The sequence below is a fragment of the Ranitomeya variabilis genome, chromosome 8 (assembly GCF_051348905.1).
Source record: "Ranitomeya variabilis isolate aRanVar5 chromosome 8, aRanVar5.hap1, whole genome shotgun sequence".
In the NCBI taxonomy this organism is placed as follows: Eukaryota; Metazoa; Chordata; class Amphibia; order Anura; family Dendrobatidae; genus Ranitomeya; species Ranitomeya variabilis.
Window position 1 is genome coordinate 132,458,246 of NC_135239.1, and position 18,061 is coordinate 132,476,306.

An 18,061-nucleotide genomic window follows, 5' to 3' on the forward strand; every position below is an offset into this window, starting at 1 on the left:
GATATAAATGAGGTATCGCTGTAATCGTACTGACCCGAAGGATAAAACTGCTTTATCGATTTTACCAAACGTGGAACGGTATAAACGCCTCCCCAAAAAGAAATTCATGAATAGCTGGTTTTTGGTCATTCTGCCTCACAAAAATCGGAATAAAAAGCGATCAAAAATTTTCCCGTGCCCGAACATGTTACCAATAAAAACGTCAACTCGTCCCTCAAAAAACAAGACCTCACATGACTCTGTGGACTCAAATATGGAAAAATTATAGCTCTCAAAATGTGGTAACGCAAAAAATATTTTTTGCAATAAAAAGCGTCTTTCAGTGTGTGAAGGCTGCCAATCATAAAAATCCGCTAAAAAAACCCGCTATAAAAGTAAATCAAACCCCCCGTCATCACCCGTTTAGTTAGGGAAAAATTTAAAACATTAAAAAATGTAGGGCTAGGTTTAGGGCTAGTGTTAGGCTTGGGGCTCTCCTGTGCGCCCAAACAGGGGTTTACCCCAACATATGGGGTATCAGCGTACTCGGAACATATTGGAGAACAACTTTGGGGTCCAATTTCTCCTGTTACCCTTGGGAAAATACAAAACTGGGGGCTAAAAAATAATTTTTGTGGAAAAATTTTTTTTTTTTTTCACGGCTCTGCGTTATAATCTGTAGTGAAACACTTGGGGGTTCAAAGCTCTCATAACACATCTAGATGAGTTCCTTAGGGGGTCTACTTTCCAAAATGGTGTCACTTGTGGGGGGTTTCTACTGTTTAGGTACATTAGGGGCTCTGCAAACGCAATGTGACGCCTGCAGACCATTCCATCTAATTCTGCATTCCAAATGGCGCTCCTTCCCTTCCGAGCCCTCCCATGCGCCCAAATGGTGGTTCCCGCCCACATATGGGGTATCAGCGTACTCAAGACAAATTGGACAACAACTTTTTGGGTCCAATTTCTCCTGTTACCCTTGGGAAAATACAAAACTGGGGGCTAAAAAATAATTTTTTGGGGATTTTTATTTTTCTTCACGGCTCTGCGTTATAAACTGTAGTGAAACACTTGGGGGTTCAAAGCTCTCACAACACATCTAGATGAGTTCCTTAGGGGGTCTACTTTCCAAAATGGTGTCACTTGTGGGGGGGTTTCAATGTTTAGGCACATCAGGGGCTCTCCAAACGCAACATGGCGTCCCATCTCAATTCCTGTCGATTTTGCATTGAAAAGTCAAACAGCGCTCCTTCCCTTCCGAGCTCTCCCATGCCCCCAAACAGTGGTTTAACCCCACATATGGGGTATCAGCGTACTCAGAACAAATTGTACAACAAGTTTTGGGGTCCAATTTCTTCTCTTACCCTTGGGAAAATAAAAAATTGGGGGCGAAAAGATAATTTTTGTGAAAAAATAAGATTTTTTATTTTTATGGCTCTGCATTATAAACTTCTGTGAAGCACTTGGTGGGTCAAAGTGCTCACCACACCTCTAGATGAGTTCCTTAGGGGGTCTACTTTCCAAAATGGTGTCACTTGTGGGGGGTTTCAATGTTTAGGCGCATCAGGGGCTCTCCAAACGCAACATGGCGTCCCATCTCAATTACAGTCAATTTTGCATTGAAAAGTCAAATGGCGCTCCTTCGCTTCCGAGCTCTGTCATGCGCCCAAACAGTGGTTTACCCCCACATTTGGGGTATCGGCGTACTCAGGACAAATTGTACAACATCTTTTGGGGTTCATTTTCTCCTGTTACCCTTGGTAAAATAAAACAAATTGGAGCTGAAGTAAATTTTGTGTGAAAAAAAGTTAAATGTTCATTTTTATTTAAACATTCCAAAAATTCCTGTGAAACACCTGAAGGGTTAATAAACTTCTTGAATGTGTTTTTGAGCACCTTGAGGGGTGCAGTTTTTTGAATGGTGTCACACTTGGGTATTTTCTATCATATAGACCCCTGAAAATGAATTCAAATGAGATGTGGTCCCTAAAAAAAATGGATGGTGTTGTAAAAATAAGAAATTGCTGGTCAACTTTTAACCCTTATAACTCCCTAACAAAAAAAAAAAAATTGTTTCCAAAATTGTGCTGATGTACAGTAGACATGTGGGAAATGTTACTTATTAAGTATTTTGTGTGACATATCTCTGTGATTTAATTGCATAAAAATTCAAAGTTGGAAAATTGCGAAATTTGCAAAATCTTCGCCAAATTTCCGTTTTTTTTCACAAATAAACGCAGGTAATATCAAAGAAATTTTACCACTATTATGAAATACAATATGTGACAAGAAAACATTGTCAGAATCTCCAGGAACCGTTGAAGCGTTACAGAGTTATAACCTCATAAATGGACAGTGGTCAGAATTGTAAAAATTGGCCTGGTCATTAACGTGCAAACCGCCCTTGGGGGTGAAGGGGTTAATAAAATGTAACCTGCCCACCACAGATAGTTGCAGTTTACACTATGCCATTATTTTGCACTTAGTTTTGTCTAGAAGAGGCCGTAGATTCTGTTTTTCCTAATCTTTAAGAGGGGACAATAATACCAACCCCAAATATTTGAACGGGGAAACCACTTCTAATTTGGTATGCTGAATCAGCAAGATGTAAGAACCAACAAAGTCCTGCAACACCAATAATTGCAAATATAGGATAATTTTATTCATATGCAAAACTTTAAGAACAATTACAATTTATTAGATGCAGGTAAACTATACACGTGAGGGAAAAAACGCAAACGCTGGACATAACATTTGACAAAATTGAGCCTTTAAATAGGGCAATATAGGGTATGCCACATCATAAAATAATTATACAACCAGTCTGAATAGGAATGTAAACAGGGTCACATACAGCAAGTAAAGTGCATAGGACGGTTGTGTTAATTGTGCGGCTACAGAGTGTCTAAGAACATATGCTAGTGCACAATAATAAATAAATCACACTATTAGTATGGTATCAACGCAAGTTTTTAACTGAAGGTAAGGGATAACAAAAAAATATATAACGAATAAGATCACTGTAATGTATAACCTTCAGATGTCACGGGAGACCTAGGTAGGAAAGAGCTAATAACCCGGGGCCCCTGCGATTTCCCTCAGACTAGGGAAACCCTGACTGACCCTCTCCCAGAGTTTACACTGATGGTGTGCATGTCTGGGCCTCCACCCTCGCCCTATCTCCTGTTTCAACCCTAGGCTGAAACCACCACCCACCACCCAGTGAAGAGTTTACACTCCAATACCCACAGTAAGCACAGACAAGGATAACGGAAAAATAAGCACCACGCCGCAGTCACTCAGGAATACACTATAAATGCAAAGGGCAAAACAAATACAAATATAGGAAGGAGTAAATGAGACAAAGGGAAATACACCACCAGCAACGATACTCCAACTACTAGCTCACCACTCCAGACCGAGATAACAACGCACAAGACAGAAGCTATAATCGGCGACGCCCAAAGTTCAGAACTATTTAAAAGCAGTGGGCATGGCCCAGCTTCCAATCCGAGCACTAGGTAAATTAACCCTGGACCAGCTAGATAAAATCTAGCCGACGCCAATGAGCGCACAGTGGACAAAAGCGGAATTACCGCTGTCTGTCGGATGACCTGGTCTGAACAGCGTCCGACATGACAGTACCCCGCCTTCTACGAGGGACCCCAGGGCCCTCACGGCTTATAGGACCCGGCTTGTCCGGATGGCGGCGGTGAAACAACCTGACCAGCCGATCCGCATAAACGTCCGAGGCTGGTATCCAGGACCTCTCCTCAGGCCCATAACCACGCCAGTGTACCAAGTACTGTAAAGTGCGGCGCACTACATGAGAGTCAACCACCTTGGAGACTTCAAATTCCAAATTACCATCCACCAAGACTGGAGAAGGCATTGGCGTCGTGTCCACAAGACCCACCACCTTCTTTAACAACGATCTGTGGAACACGTGTATTTTATGCAATTTAGGAAGCTCCAACCGGTACGCTACTGGGTTAATGACAGCGGCGACCCTAAATGGACCAATAAACCATGGACCCAATTTAAGGGATGGTATTTTGAGTCTTATGTTCTTTGTGGATAACCACACCCAGTCAGCCACACTCAGGTCCGGACCTGGCACACGCCTACTGTCAGCCACACGTTTGTACCTAGCACCCACACTCAACAGGCGTTGTTTAACTCTCCTCCAGACTGATGATAATTGTGCTCCTAACTGGTCTTCCTCCGGGACGCCGGAAGAGGCCCCCTGACTCAAAGTACAAAATTGAGGATGAAGCCAGTAAACACAAAAAAACGGAGACTCCCCAGACGACTCCTGACGGTGATTATTGATGGCAAACTCAGCCAAAGGAAGGAACTTCGACCACTCCTCCTGGTTATCCGAAACAAAGCAGCGTAAGTACTGTTCCAAATTTTGGTTCATACGCTCGGTCTGACCATTTGACTGAGGATGAAACGCCGAAGAATGAGACAACTTGATCCCCAGCCGTGAATCAAATGCTTTCCAAAATTTTGCCACAAACTGAGTTCCTCTATCAGAAACGATGTCAGATGGAGCCCCATGAAGTCTGACCACCTCCTGCACAAATACCTGAGACAGAGTCTTAGCGTTAGGCAACGAAGGCAAAGACACAAAGTGCGACATTTTTGAGAACCGATCAACAATCACCAAGATGACCGTGTTCCCAGCTGAGGAGGGCAAGTCAGTGATAAAATCCATGGAGATTTCCGTCCATGGCTTACTAGGTACCTCGAGAGGAAGTAGTGTGCCAACAGCACGGAAGCGGGGGCGTCTTAGTCCTAGCGCACGTGGTGCAAGCTGACACGTATGAGACCATGTCCTGTCGGATCTTGGGCCACCAAAACCGACGTGACACCAACTCCAAGGTACCCCTAACCCCTGGATGGCCAGCCAGGACAGCATCATGATGCTCCGCCAAAACCTTTAAGCGGAGATGAAGCGGTACAAACGTTTTGTTGACAGGAAGCTCAGATGGTACCTCCTCCTGGGCCTCGGCAATCTCAGCCTCAACCTCGGTAGTGAGAGCCGAAACCACAACACCCTTTTGGAGGATGGGTACTGCATCTTCCCGAGGCTCTCCCCCCAGAAAACACCTGGACAAAGCATTCACCTTAGTGTTTTTAGAACCAGGTCTGTAAGTGACAACAAAGTTGAACCGCGTGAAAAACAATGCCCAGCGAGCCTGCCTGGGAGACAAACGCTTGGCAGACTCCAAATAAGGCAAATTCTTATTGTCGGTAATAACAGTAACCTGATGAACAGACCCCTCCAAGAAGTGTCGCCATTCCTCAAAGGCCAATTTGATTGCCAACAACTCTGTTGCCGATATCGTAGTTACGTTCGGCGGGCGACAGTTTCTTGGAAAAATAGGCGCATGGACGCAAACCGCTCAAAGATGAGCCTTGTGACAGCACCGCCCCCACACCAACCTCAGACGCATCGACTTCCACAACAAAAGGCTTCGATACATCTGGCTGCACCAGAATGGGAGCAGAAACAAACCTGTTTTTAAGAGATTCAAATGCGCACACAGCAGCCTCAGGCCAAACGGAGAAATTGGTACCCTTTTTAGTCATGTCAGTTAGCGGTTTAGCAATGATAGAAAAATCCTTGATAAACTTCCTATAGTAGTTATAAAACCCAAGGAACCGCTGAAGTGCCGTTCCCAATCCAACACCGCTTGCACCTTAGCAGCGTCCATTTTAAAACCAGAAGCAGACACAATATAGCCCAAGAAAGGCAACTCCTGTACCGAAAATACACATTTCTCCAGTTTTGCATATAGCTTATTCTCTCTGAGAAGCTGTAACACCTGCATGACATGATCTAAATGAGTATCACGGTCGCAAGAATATATGAGAATGTCATCTAGGTACACAATAACGAATTTCCCCAAAACATGCGAGAACACATCATTTATGAAATGTTGAAACACTGCAGGTGCGTTTGTCAACCCAAATGGCATCACCAAATTTTCAAAATGACCCTCAGGGGTATTAAAAGCCGTCTTCCACTCATCACCTTGACGGACTCTTATGAGGTTGTACGCCCCCCTGAGGTCAAGCTTGGTAAACCACTTAGCACTTGCCACCTGGTTGAACAAATCCGGTATCAATGGCATAGGGTATGGATCACGAACCGTAATCTGGTTTAACTCCCTGAAATGCAGACACGGCCGTAGTCCACCATCTTTCTTCTTAACGAAGAAGAACCCTGCTGCCACAGGCGAGGATGAAGGCCTGATGTGCCCTTTGCTCAAACTTTCAGCAATGTAATCCTTAAGCGCTTGTCTCTCCGGACCGGAGATGTTAAACATCCTTGCTTTAGGCAACTTGGTCGCTGGTTTAAACCTGATAGAACAGTCATAGGGGCGATGTGGTGGCAACTCTGAACAACCCTTCTCAGAGAACACATCCACAAAATCCACAAGTGACTCAGGAACGCTTGGAGTCACAGCAGAAACACATGTGGCCAAGCAATTCTCCTGACAGAAATCACTCCACTGAATTATGTCCTGAGTTTTCCAGTCAATCACCGGGTTGTGTGTAGACAACCATGGAAAACCCAGAACCAATTGTGCCTGAAGACTCTTGAGCACCTTACATGTAACCTGCTCGAAATGAAGAACCCCAATGTGGAATTTAACCTCAGCCACAAACTCAGTAATCTCCCCCTGTGGGAGAGGAGCAGAATTGATGGTGACCACATGTATAGGATGAGGCAGTTTATCGATCCTAAAACCAGCAGTGCGCGCAAACTCCTCATCAATGAGATTTGTGGCAGAACCACTATCCACAAAAACAGTGATTGGCAGCTCTCTGCCAGCGACAACAACTTTGGCAGGGAGCATGCACTGAGAAACCATCATGGAGGATACACATAAGCTCAGATTTGACTCCTCCACACCATCTGAGCTTAGAAGTTTTCCGCCGTTGCATTTTTCTTAGACAGCAGAGGACAGATGTTAACAAAATGACCAGTTTTACCGCAGTAAAAACAGGCTCCCTTCTTCCTGTGCACAGGGGCTTGATGCTTAACATGTGACACCCCTGCGATTTGCATAGGCTCCATGGGCTCAACTGCAGCAACCTCACGTGAACCGAAACCCTCTCCCACAGTAATCCTCTGCAACTCGCTCCTCCTGGCGAATAGTGCGTATCTTAGATTCTGCTAGAGCCATTCTGTCAGGCTCATCGTAAATGTTTCCAAGAGAAGAAAAAAAAACTCCAAAGAGTCAAATACTGCAGAATCAGGTGGCAAAGAAAACGCCCATGCTTGGGGATCCCCGTTTAATAATGACAACACCAGGCCCACACGCTGAGCCTCATTACCCGAGGAGATCGGGCGCATACGGAAATATAATTTGCAAGCTTCACGAAAAGAAACAAATTTACTGCGTTCCCCAGCAAACTTTTCAGGCAAAGGAAACTTAGGCTCAGCAACTCTACCTGTCGCTCCAGCTTGCACATTTGATACTGCTAGACCCTGTTGCTGCACTGCCCCCCTCAACTCAGTGACCTGTAGGGACAGCGTTTCCAACTGGCGAGTTATGGAAGTCATGGGATCCATGACAAATAAAAGAAACCCTTTCTTTTTTTTTTCTTTTAAGGCCGATTATAATGTCACAGGAGACCTAGGTAGGAAAGAGCTAATAACCCGGGGCCCCTGCGATTTCCCTCAGACTAGGGAAACCCTGACTGACCCGCTCCCAGAGTTTACACTGATGGTGTGCATGTCTGGGCCTCTGCCCTCGCCCTATCTCCTGTTTCAACCCTAGGCTGAAACCACCACCCACCACCCAGTGAAGAGTCCACACTCCAATACCCACAGTAAGCACAGACAAGGATAACGGAAAAATAAGCACCATGCCGCAGTCACTCAGGAATACACTATAAATGCAAAGGGCAAAACAAATACAAATATAGGAAGGAGTAAATGAGACAAAGGGAAATACACCACCAGCAACGATACTCCAACTACTAGCTCACCACTCCAGACCGAGATAACAACACACAAGACAGAAGCTATAATCGGCGACGCCCAAAGTTCAGGAGAACTATTTAAAGGCAGTGGGCATGGCCCAGCTTCCAATCCGACCACTATGTAAATTAACCCTGGACCAGCTAGATAAAATCTAGCTGACGCCAATGAGCGCACAGTGGACAAAAGCGGAATTACCGCTGTCTGTCGGACGACCTGGTCTGAACAGCGTCCGACATGACATCAGAGCGAAATAAGACCAATAGTAATGTGCACATCATAACTCAAGGTAGTCAAGTGTAAAAATAGTATTGACAAATCTAGATACCCAGAGTAGTTATAGTTACCCTATATCAATGCACGTCCAGCTTACCCATTAACGCGCGTTTCGATCTTGTATCTTCCTCAAAAGGGGTGCATGAGCTTCCCACGGGATAGACCGTCTATTTATACCATAATCCATATTCCTAGTACATACCCATTAGCAAACACCTGTCTGATGCCGGAGTCCACGTGGACTGGAAGTGACCTGCGCCATCTTAGGTCAATATGTCCCAGAAATGCACGTCACACAAGGTTGTCATAGCAACTGGCAAACATAGAACCGCGGACCTGGAAAGTCTCCCATCCACAGCGCAATATTGTTAAAACACTCAATGCGCATGGCATAACTTAAGCGCCTCCCATATGTGTCACTTGATCACAAGTGATCGCAGCGCCGTATGCCTGGAATTTCTCCTATCTGCAGCATAATGTTGTCATGCCAATTAGTGCGCAGATTATCACTAGAGCACCTCCCATCCGTATCACATGACCGCGGATGGATATATGTTATCGTAACAAAAAGGTAGAACAATTTATTGGCGATGCTTGCAATCCGAGGTATATAGAATAAACATTGCTGCCAACTAATGTGTTACCATTAGATCTTATCTGCCCAGCGCATTTGTGCCATGGAGCCCGAGCATAAAACAATGTACATATATAAAGTGCCACACATATCAGGATACAATCCTATAGGAGCGCCTCCCATCTGTGTCACATGATCGCACATAAACATATATTACAATAGCGATATAGTAACACAACAATCACAGATGGAAACACATTACCATTAGCACTGTATAAAGTCAGTGCATACAAAGTGCTTCCAGTTAAAATATGTGAACGCAGAGAATACTGCCATTGATATAGATAAATCCTATGCATTCAGTACAATGCATCCCAGATATTAGATATACATCTATATATCAAAGATCACACCATAAATGTCTGAGTATAACCCGACAGTCCAAAATATATTAGTATAGATAATACTGCCATTAATATAAAAGGAATCATAAACATTCACAACAATGCATCATTGAGCTCAAATGTAGTAACACGTGCATCTACACAAGGAATCACATCATACAGACATACGTGTAGCCCTAATGGAACTTAATTAGAGGTGAAAACATTATTTCAGCCCCGGATAGAATAAAAACATCTTATCAAATATAGCTCTTCTGATCACCTGTTCTTTCCCTCTCAGAGAGGAAGAGTACCCAAGAAAAGCTAAAAATAGGCTGCCTTAGACACACAGTAATAAGACACAACAACAACCCACACATTACATAAAGGACAAAAAATAAATAAAAATACAATAGTAAGGAAGATACATGTGGGCCCACATGGATCACCCAGAAAAAATTGTTGAAAAAATAAAAAATGTGGAAATGGTGAAAAAATAAAAAATATTTATATACTAGCTGTTTCCAGCCAGCTAACGCTCGGCACGCTCATTGCTATCTAATTATCGCTGCTGGTGATTAAACTAAAGTAAATAATGACAACATTCAATAGCACTTACGCAGGTGGTAAATTAACTTAAAATGAAGTTAATAACAATAATTGTGGTAATGTGGTGGGGGGCGGGATTATGTGTGGTGATGTGATGGGGGCGGGATTATGTGTGGTGATGTGGGGGGGCGGGATTGTGTGGTAATGGGGTGAGGAGCGGGATTATGTGTGGTGATGTGTTGGGGGGGGTCGGGATTATGTGGTGATGTGGTGGGGAGGCGGTATTATGCGTGTTGATGTGGTGGGGGGTGGGATTATGTGTTGTGATGTGGTGGGGGGTCAGGATTATGTGTGGTGATGTGGTGGGAAGCCGGATTATGTGTGGTGATGCGTTGGGGGGCACGATTATGTGTGGTGATGCGGTGGGGGGCACGATTATGTGTGGTAATGCGGTGGAGGGGCGCGATTATGTGTGGTGATGTGGTGGGGGGTGGGATTATGTGTTGTAATGTGGTGGGGGCGGTATTATGTGTGGTGATGTGGGGGGGCGGGATTATGAGTGGTGATGTGGTGGGGGGCGGGATTGTGTGTGCTAATGTGGTGGGGGGCGGGATTGTGTGTGGTAATGTGGTGGGAGGGCGGGATTGTGTGTGGTAGTGTGGTGGGGGTGGGATTGTGTGTGGTAATGTGGGGGCGGGATTGTGTGTGGTAATGTGGTGGGGGCGGGATTATGTGTGGTAATGGGGTGGTGGGCGTTATTATGTGTGGTGGGGGGTGGGATTATGAGTGGTGATGTGGAGGGGGGGCCGATTATGTGTGGTAATGTGGTGGGGGGCTGGATTGTGTGTGCTAATGTGGTGGGGGCGGGATTGTGTATGGTATGGTAATGTGGTGGGGGTGGGATTATGTGTGGTAATGGGGTGGTGGGCGGGATTATGTGTGGTGATGTGGTGGGGGGTGGGATTATAAGTGGGGATGTGGAGGGGGCGGGATTATGTGTGGTGATGTTGTGGGGGGCGGGATTATGTGTGGTAATGTGGTGGGGGGATTATGTGTGGTAATGTGGTGGGGGGCGGGATTGTGTATGGTAATGTGGGGGTGGGATTATGTGTGGTAATGTGGGGACGGGATTGTGTGGTGATGTGGTGGGGGGCGGGATTGTGTGGTGATGGGGTGTGGGGCGTGATTGTGTGTGGTAATGGGGTGGGGGTGGAGCTACTGTGAAGGGGGCGGGATTAGTGAGTAATCACGATGCCTCTTATATATAGATGTACACATAATGTTTTCTCCTCTAATTAAGTTCCATTAGGGCTACATGTATATCTATACGATGTGATTCCTTGTGTAAATGCATGTGTTACTACATTTGAGCTCAATGATGCATTGTTGTGAATGTTTATGATTCCTTTTATATTAATGGCAGTATTATCTATACTTATACATTTTGGACTGTAGGGTTATACTCAGACATTTATGCAGGCCCGGATTTAGGGGGGCCCAAGGGGCCCAGTCCCTGGGCCCCCCACAAAGCGGGGGCCTCCCACCAATATAGGGATAAATATCTCAAAACATGTAAAATATACGTCTTTTTGCTGTGAACCATTTCTAATGATAAGGAACATTTAACAAAAGAGAAACTATTGAAAGTGTAGGGACCTGGCTATGGTCCTACATCTCAGTGGCTGCCGCAGAGCGGCAGAGTCATGGCACCTGACCTGCGTCAGCATCCACTGACCTGGCTAGCCTAGCCAGACTTCCTTAGTACCCTCCCTGTACCTAATGCTTAGCTTATGGCATGCGGCAGCCTTCTCCGATCCCAACGGAAGCTTCTAGGCGCTACCTATTCAGCTATTTGATCGCTCCCTCGGATTAGATCAGATGAGTTTGTTCAGCTACCTTCGAGGAAGGAGGCGGAGCCATGATTTTGTCGCGAGAAGAGGATTCTCCACCGCGGAACGCGGCAGGACTTCACTCTGGATCTTCAATCATTTAAGATCCAGATGTGAAGTGGTTCAGTCTTCACAGTGTCGCGGTGGGTATGATCTCTGTCTGTGTGTGTCTGTCTGTGTTGAGACTACTGAGATAGCTCTAAGGATATATCTAATTTTGATGTTAACAAACTGCAGTGGTGAGCGTTCCTTCCCAAAACTCAAATTAGTTGAAAACCGATTAAGGACATCCATGAAGCAGGAACGACTTGTAAATTTGGCTATCATGAGCATCAAGTAAGATATACTGCATGAATTGGACTTTAGTGACATGATTAGTGATTTTGCAGCGCGAAAATCAAGGAAAGTGTCTGGATTGTAAAAAATGAATGATTTTACGTGAATCACTCTGCGTAAATGATTTTTGTAAATAAACTTGGGTTCGTTTTCACTTTGTGTTTTTGCATTACATATTGCAGCACCTTGAAAAATGGGCCTCTCTCCAAAATGGGCCCCCGGGCCACCCACCTCTTAAATCCGGCCCTGCATTTATGGTGTGATCTTTGATATAGATGTATATCTAATATATCTGGGATGCATTGTACTGAATGCATAGGATTTATCTATATATCTATATCAATGGCAGCATTCTCTGCGTTCACATATTTTACCTGGAAGCACTTTGTATGCACTGACTTTTTTCACAGTGCTAATGGTAATGTTTTTCCATCTGCGATTGTTGCATTACTATATCTCTATTGTAATATATGTTTATGTGTGATCATGTGGCACAGATGGGAGGCGCTCCTATAGGATTGTATCCTGATGTGTGACACTTTATATATGTACATTGTGTTATGTTCGGGCTCCATGGCACAAATGCGCTGGACAGATAAGATCTAATGGTTAACCATTAGTTGGCAGCAATGTTTTTTCTATATACCTCGGATTGCAAGCATCTCCAATAAATTGTTCTACCTTATTGTTACGATAACATATATCCATCTGCGGTCATGTGATGTGATACGAATGGGAGGTGCTTTAGTGATGCTCTGCGCACTAATTGGCATGACAACATTATGCTGCACAAGAATTTCCAGGCATACTGCACTGTTATCACTTGCGATCATGTGACACATATGGGAGGCGCTTTAGTTATGCCATGCTCACTGAGTGCTGCAAATAGGAGAACTTCTAGGCATATTGCACAGAGACCACTTGCGATTATGTGACACATATGGGAGGGGCTTTAGTTATTCCATGAGCATTGAGTGTTTTAACAACATCGCGCTGAGGATGAGAGCCTTACTATGACAACCTGGTGTGACAGGCATTTCTGGGACATATTGACCTAAGATGGCGCAGGTCACTTCCTGTCCACGGGTACTCCGGCGTCAGACAGGTGTTTGCTAATGGGTATGTACTAGGAATATGGATTATGGTATAAATAGACGGTCTATCCCGTGGGAAGCTCATGCACCCCTTCTGAAGAAGATACAAGATCGAAACGCACGTTAAGGGGTAAGCTGGACACCGGACTCACGTTAGTCTGCAGTTAGACTTTAGCTATTAGTTAGCTATTAGATTTTCATGTATGGTGAATTAGCTATTAGATTTTCATGTATGGTGAATTATACATATAGAGTGGATATTGTTTGGGTAAAATTTTGTTCAGGACTTTGAGATGTTTATTTTTGACTACTAGTCCTGGGTTATTCATTTAAAATCGCTTATGTCGCGCATAATAAACCGTACTCAATCGTACATAAGTTAAATTTGAAAAGAGGTACCCTGGACCACTAGTACCCAAAATGACCGGCTCAATGTCCTGAATAATATGTGCCCAAAAAACTATCAACTCTATGTGTAGTTCAGAAGTTATTCACGTAAATCACTTATGTCGCGAATAATAAAACGTACTCAATCGTACATAAATTCAATTTGAAAAGCGGTACCCTGGACCACTAGAACTCAAAATGACCGGCTCAATGTCCTGAATAATATGTGCCCAAAAAATTGTCAACTCTGTGTGTATTTCAGAAGTTATTCACGTAAATCGCTTATGTTGCGCATAATCAAACGTACTCAATTGTACGAAAGTTCAATTTGAAAAGAGATACCCTTGACCATTAGTACTCAAAATGAACATATCAATGTACTGAATAATATTTGCCATAAAAATTATCAACTCTATGTGTAGTTCAGAAGTTAATCAGAAGTTAATTCAGAAGTTATGTCACGCATAATCAAACGTACTCAATTGTACATAAATTCAATTTGAAAAGAGGTACCCTTGACCACTAGTACTCAAAATGACCAGCTCAATGACCTAAATAATATGGGCCAAAAAAATTATCAACTCTGTGCGTAGTTCAGAAGTTATTCATGTAAAACTCTTATTTATATCGCACATAATCAAACGTACTCTATCGTACATAAATTCAATTTGAAAAGAGGTACCCTGGACCACTAGTACTCAAAATGACCAGTTCAATGTCCTGAATAATATTTGCCTAAAAATGATCAACTCTTTGTGTAGTTCAGAAGTTATTCACGTAAATCGCTTATGTCGCGCATAATCAAACGTACTCAGTCGTACATAAGTTCAATTTGAAAATAGGTACCCTGGCCCACTAGAACTCAAAATGACCAACTCAATGACCTGAATAATATTTGGCAAAAAATGTATCAATAGTGATGAGCGAACACTAAAATGCTCGGGTGCTCATTGCTCGGGTCGAGCAGATTGGAATACTCTGGTACTCGGCCAGAACAACGAGCCCAATGGAAGTCTATGGGAGACCCGAGTATTTTTACCGCGATCCCCCGGGGGTCCTTTAAAGGTCTAAAAATGATGGAAACACTGCTCTAATGACACAGGGACATCATGGGGATTGCCCCTGGAAGCATTTCTGACTCATAGTTCACAGCTTTAATTTTTTCCGAGATTCATGACATTTTTCCCGGTGCCACAGAAAACACATTTAAACAAAACTAAAATGGGTTTTGCTGGGAAATATGTCAAGGTACATCCTTTGCAGGTTAATGACTTGCCTGTAAGGGCAAATATTTAACCCCATACCGAAAATTTCCTCCCCCACTTAGGCTTAGTACAGACGCAACGTTTTTGAAGCGTTTTTCAAATTTAACATTGCTTTCAACCACTACAAATGCATTCACTGGGAAATGTCATTGTAACATTTAACACTCCTAGCTGGCCATGTGGTGTGTGACACATAAGCAGACCCACCTTGTTTCATTTATGAAGGAAGGACTCTTAAATTCACAGGGCCTATTTTTACTGGTGCATCAGGCGACATTAATCTTCTTAAAGAGCCATTATGAAACAGAGGTTCTCCTAAGCTGTTGTAGCCTACGCTGTGAGTGGATGGGCTGCCAAGAATTACGACGCACCACAATACCCTTGTCATAAGATGTCCAGGGGGACTCCTGAAAAAGCATTGCATTGAATTCAAGGCCTGCCCTGCTAGCAATTCATATGCACCCCAATAAGCCTTTGAACCCACATACTGGATGGGCCCATGAAAATCCACTTCACAATATACGTTTTGTGCTCCGTACTCCTTTGTTTTACACATCGGCAGCAAGGCCAGCCCTGCTGCATAGTCATATGCACCCCATTAGGCCTTGGAACCCACATAGGGGATGGACCCAGGAAAATCTACTTCACAATATGCATTTTGTACTGCCGTACTCCTTTGTTTTACACATCGGCAGCAAGGCCAGCCCTGGTGCATAGTCAGTCATATGCACCCCATTAGGCCTTTGAACCCACATACTGGATGGGTCCATGAAAATCCACTTCACAATATGCTTTTTGCACTCCCGTACTCCTTTGTTTTACACATCGGCAGCAAGGCCAGCCCTGGTGTAGCAAAGCCTACATATGGGTTGGCCGGAACCAAGTGTGATGAGATGTAATTAAAAACCAGATGGTGACGGGAGGAGTGCTCAGTCAGTATGCTAACATAGAAATGACAGAAAAAAGACTGGCACCTCCAAACTAGTGTGAATAGGTGCATACCAGGAGCATCTACCTCCATACACAAATATACAAAAAAGGTTGCACTCTATCGTTCCAAAGCATGTCTAATATGAAATACATGAAATATATGAATAGCAAAATGGCTTTTGAACATTAGGAAAATATTTAAGAGACGCTTCACAGAATTTCACCATCTGGTTTTTAATTACATCTCATCACACTTGGTTCCGGCCAACCCATATGTAGGCTTTGCTGAACAGAGATGTCCACATTCACCCAGGCATACAGACATTGGCCTTCAGTAAGTGTTCACTTTTGGACAGGGAGGTCAGGGACCCATCAGTTTAATGAGACCACCTTGACGATGGTTGATGAGCTCACACTATTTGATCAATTCAAATTCTGTGCAAAGCGTCTCTTAAATATTTTCCTAATGTTCAAAAGCCATTTTGCTATTCATATTTCATGTATTTCATAGTAGACATGCTTTGGCACGATAGAGTGCAACCTTTTTTGTATATAGCCCTGCTGCATAGTCAGTCATATGTACCCCATTAGGCCTTGGAACCCACACACTGGATGGGCCCATGAAATTCTACTCCACAATATGCATTTTATACTCCCGTACTCCTTTGTTTTACACATTGCCAGCAAGGCCAGCCCTGCTGCATAGTCAGTCATATGCACCCCATTAGGCCTTGGAACCCACATACTGGATGGGCCCAGGAAAATCCACTTCACAATATGCATTTTGTACTCCGTACTCCTTTGTTTTACACATTGCCAGCAAGGCCAGTCCTGCTGCATAGTCAGTCATATGCACCCCATTACGCCTTGGAACATTGTTGTGAAATTGGATTTTGGGCTCCCCCGGTGGCCACTGGTGGAATTGAACTGGTGTGCATCATCCCCTCTGTTCACCTGTTTCCATCAGGATGTGGGAGTCGCTATTTAGCCTTGCTCCTCTGTCACTTCCTTGCCGGTCAACATTGTAATCAGAAGCCTTTCTGTGCATGTTCCTGCTGCTAGACAACTCCCAGCTAAGTTGGACTTTAGTCCTCGTTTGTTTTTGCATTTTGTTCCAGTTCACAGCTGTAGTTTCGTTTCTGTGTCTGGAAAGCTCTTGTGATCTGAAATTGCCACTCTGATGTTATGAGTTAATACTAGAGTCTTAAAGTAATTTCAGGATGATGTTTTGATAGGGTTTTCAGCTGACCATGAAAGTGCCCTTTCTGTCTTCCTGCTATCTAGTAAGCGGACCTCAATTTTGCTAAACCTATTTTCATACTACGTTTGTCATTTCATCTAAAATCACCGCCAATATATGTGGGGGCCTCTGTCTGCCTTTCTGGGAAATTTCTCTAGAGGTGAGCCAGGACTATATTTTCCTCTGCCAGGATTAGTTAGTCCTCCGGCCGGCGCTGGGCGTCTAGGGATAAAACGTAAGGCAACGCTACCCGGCTACTGTTAGTTGTGCGACAGGTTTAGTTCATGGTCAGTTTAGTTTCCATCCTTCCAAGAGCTAGTTCTTATGTTTGCTGGGCTATGTTCTCTTGCCATTGAGAACCATAACAGTTTGACCGGCCAAAAAAGGGTTAAATTAATTGACAGAGAAAGGAGAGAAAAGAGAAGTCTGCTGAAGATTTTTTTTTTTTCTTCCCTTCAGTTCTGAGTGTGCTTGTAATTGAATCTCTTGCAAGTCTGCCTATATTGCAGCCTTTCTCTCTCTCTCTCTCTCCTTCTAATCCTGGAATGGCTCTGTGTTCACCTGTTTAAAATGGATATTCAGAGTTTAGCTGCAGGTTTGAATAATCTCACCACGAAAGTTCAAAATTTACAAGATTTTGTTGTTCATGTTCCTATATCTGAACCTAGAATTCCTTTGCCTGAATTTTTCTCGAGGATAGATCTTGCTTTCAAAATTTCAAAAATAATTGCAAGTTGTTTTTGTCCCTGAAATCTCGCTCTGCTGGAGATCCTGCTCAGCAGGTCAGGATTGTGATTTCCTTGCTCCGGGGCGACCCTCAGGATTGGGCTTTTGCATTGGCTCCAGGGGATCCTGCGTTGCTCAATGTGGATGCGTTTTTTCTGGCCTTGGGGTTGCTTTATGAGGAACCTCAGTTAGAGCTTCAGGCGGAAAAGGCCTTGATGTCCCTATCTCAGGGGCAAGACGAAGCTGAAATATACTGCCAGAAATTCCGTAAATGGGCTGTGCTTACTCAGTGGAATGAGTGCGCCCTGGCGGCGAATTTCAGAGAGGGTCTCTCTGATGCCATTAAGGATGTTATGGTGGGGTTCCCTGTGCCTGCGGGTCTGAATGAGTCCATGACAATGGCTATCCAGATCGATAGGCGTCTGCGGGAG

The 18,061-nt window shown here is 44.0% G+C and overlaps 1 protein-coding gene across 2 annotated transcripts in view; it reads left to right on the top strand.

Moving 5' to 3' along the window:
• FIRRM (FIGNL1 interacting regulator of recombination and mitosis) overlaps nt 1–18,061 on the top strand; it is a 983,706-nt gene that overhangs the window by 657,501 nt on the left and 308,144 nt on the right. The gene's annotated exons all lie outside the window — the stretch shown is intronic.